This window comes from Muntiacus reevesi, chromosome 9, assembly GCF_963930625.1.
Source record: "Muntiacus reevesi chromosome 9, mMunRee1.1, whole genome shotgun sequence".
Taxonomy (NCBI): domain Eukaryota; kingdom Metazoa; phylum Chordata; class Mammalia; order Artiodactyla; family Cervidae; genus Muntiacus; species Muntiacus reevesi.
In genome coordinates this window covers 69,847,162-69,850,449 of record NC_089257.1, presented here as the reverse complement: position 1 = coordinate 69,850,449, position 3,288 = coordinate 69,847,162, and the positions used below count along the sequence as shown (strand labels likewise).

At 44.3% G+C, this 3,288-nt stretch overlaps 1 pseudogene; it reads left to right on the top strand.

Moving 5' to 3' along the window:
- Positions 1–2,567: 2,567 nt before the first annotated feature.
- Positions 2,568–3,049, top strand: LOC136174407 (large ribosomal subunit protein eL27-like; annotated as a pseudogene).
- The last annotated feature ends 239 nt before the right edge of the window (positions 3,050–3,288 follow it).

The following is a 3,288-nucleotide window of genomic DNA, read 5'->3' as shown; positions in this document are numbered from 1 at the left end:
CTGTTGATGTCCATGAAATGAGTAATAATACAGTTGGTGCATGCAAAGAGCTGACTCATTAGAAAAGACCCTGTTGCTAGGAAAGATTGAAGGCAGGAGGAGCAGGGGACAGCAGAGGACGAGGTGGTTGGATGGCATCACCAACTCAATGGACATGGGTTTGAGCAAGCTCCAGGAGATGGTGAAGGACAGGGAAGCCTGGCATGCTGCAGTCCATGGGGTCACAAAGAGTCAGACACAACTGAGTGACTGAACAACAACAATGGCTGATCTGTGTTGATGTATGGAAGAAACCAACACAATATAGTAATTATGCTTCAATTAAAAATAAATTTCTTTTAAGGACTTAACGGAGAAGCAAGATAGACAAAGGGAATCAGCAAAGTCTCAAGGATTTGATTGACCTCCCCTGACCTGTCCATGACCTTGAAATTAGTCTTTGGAAGGATCCAGGAGAGCAGTCAGCTGGGGGAATGCTGGAGGCCCTCGTGGATAAAACTTCAGGGCGTCTCCCATCTGCAGCCCAAGTTTATACAATCCAGCACCCTCAGAACTTGGCATGGGATTCACTTTGATGTCATTTTTGCTGTAAGACAACAAATGCTAATTTGTTCGCATTTATTAGAGTGGATTAGTCAAGCCAGCAGCAGCCGCGTAGGTGAATGCTAATTGGCCTCAAAGTCATTCATCACCGTTAAAGTGGTAAGACTGTGTGGTTACTAATCAACCAGGCTTGCAGATAAGAGTAAAAGATTTACCAGTCACCTAGGTATTCATTTATTGATTCAATAAGATTTACCTAGTACTTTTCAAAGAAAGACACTGTCTCAGGTACTTCAAAGAATGAATTTAAAAAAAAAAAAAAATCCCTACCCTCAAGTAGCTCAGACCTTAGTAGAGCAAGATGTGAGAATAAACTATGCCAAGTGCATGGGAGGGGACACCCTGCCACTGCATTTCCGAGAGGGGCGGTCTCGTCTCTCTGGGGAGTCACAGAGGCTTCATGAAAGAGGCAAGGTTTGGCTGGGCCTTGAAAAGTGGGTAGGAATAGAACCTACATGGTGGGACATGCATTCTGAGGAGAACATGTGCAGTGGCAGAGGAAGGGGAAATGAAGGGTGTTTTGGGGAGGCAGTGAGGCTCTGGCAGGCGGCAGCATGCATGACCAGGGAAGTGTTCACAAGCAGCGCTCAGCCCTGCCACGGGCCAGGCCCTGTGCTGTGTGCCAGGCCCATGCTGACCACAGGGCTACACCAGAAAACAAAACCCACAGTGTCCTTAACCTCACAGCACCGGCAGTCTGTCCAAGGATAAGGCCAAAAAGGAAGATGGGGGAACCCCAGATTCTGCCCTTCTGTGTAGACCGGAGATTTGGGGGTTGGTCCTGGGGAGTTAGTGACAGTTTTTATGATTAGAGACTTTTGGAAGATTAATCTGGCCCTAGATTCAAAGGTAAATTTAAGAAGAGGAGAAAAGTGGGACTTCCCTGGTTGCACAGTGGATAGGAATCCTCCTGCCAATGCAAGAGACATGGGTTCAATCCCCAGGAAGATTCCACGTGCCGCGGAGCATCTGAGCCCACAACCACAACTAACGAAGCCTGCACGCCTAGAGCCCGTGCTCCACAACAAGAGAAGCCTCCGCAAAGAGAAGCCCGCGCACCACAATGAAGAGTTGCTCCCCGCTAGGTGCAACTAGAGAAAGCTCACGCAAAGTAATGAAGATCCAGCGTAGACACTGTTCAGTCAATAAGTCATGTCTGACTCTTTGTGACCCCATGGACTAAAGCATGCCAGCCTGCCCTGTCCTTCACTATCTCCTGGAGTTTGCTCAAACTCATGTCCATTGAGTCAGTGGTGCCATCCAACAACCTTCTCCTCTTGCTCTCAATCTTTCCCAGCATTGGGGTCTTTTCCAATGAGTTAGCTCTTCACATCAGGTGGCCAAAGTACTACAGCACAGCCATAAGTAAGTAAAAAAATTTTTTAGAAAAGAGGAAAAAATTGAAAGTCCAGTTAGAAAGCTATTGTAGTAACCTAGATGAGATTATGACCAAGACTAGTACAATAAGAAGAAAAATAAAGGAATATGAAAAAGAACACACACACACATATACATAGAGAGAGAGGGGGGTATAACAATCACTTTGCTATACACCAGAAACTACCACAACATTGTAAATCAACTATATTTCTATTTTAAATGAGAAAGGGGAGGACTCCCAGCAGGAAAGGAAAGTAAATGAAAGAAAAATTGGTAAAGGAGGGCTAGATAAGTGAGTAATTACATCTCCTCAAGATGCCAGCACCTACTGTTTCCTCTTGATGCTTCCAAAGGTCTTTAAAAAGACACTTCTCATAGAAAGTCCAGAAGTAAACCCATGCACCTATAGATAGCTTATTTTTTATAAAAGAGGCAAGAATATACAATGGGGCAAAGACAGCCTCTTCAATAAATGGTGCTGGGGAAACAGGACAGCTACATGTAAAAGAATGAAATTAGAACACTTACTAACGCCATATACAAAGATAAACTCAAAATGGATTAAAGACCTAAATGTGCTTTTTGCTGTAGTCCCGAGTGGTAGCTGCCGAAATGGGCAAGTTCATGAAACCCGGGAAGGTGGTGCTGGTCTTGGCCGGTCGCTACTCCGGACGCAAAGCGGTCATCGTGAAGAACATTGATGATGGCACCTCAGACCGACCCTACAGCCACGCTCTGGTGGCTGGAATTGATCGCTATCCCTGCAAAGTGACAATTGCCATGGGCAAGAAGAAAATCGCCAAGAGGTCAAAGATCAAGTCTTTTGTGAAAATTTATAATTATAATCACCTCATGCCCACAAGGTACTCCATGGATATCCCCTTGGATAAAACTGTTGTAACAAGGATGTCTTCAGAGACCCTGCTCTCAAACGCAAGGCCCGACGAGAGGCAAAGTTCAAGTTTGAGGAGAGATACAAGACGGGCAAGAACAAATGGTTCTTCCAGAAGCTGCGGTTTTAGGTCTGTGTCAGTTAATAAAAATATTGGAAAAAAAAAAAAATAAAGACATAAATGTAAGACTAGAAACTATAAAACTCTTAGAGGAAAACATAGGCAAAACACTCAGTGACATAAATCAAAGCAAGATCCTCTATGACCCACCTCCTAGAGTAACAGAAATAAAAACAAAAGTAAACAAGCGAGGCCTGAGTAAACTTAAAAGCTTCTGCACAGTAAAGAAAACTCTAAGCAAGGTGAAAAGACAACCCTCAGAATGGGAGAAAATAATAGCAAATGAAACAAC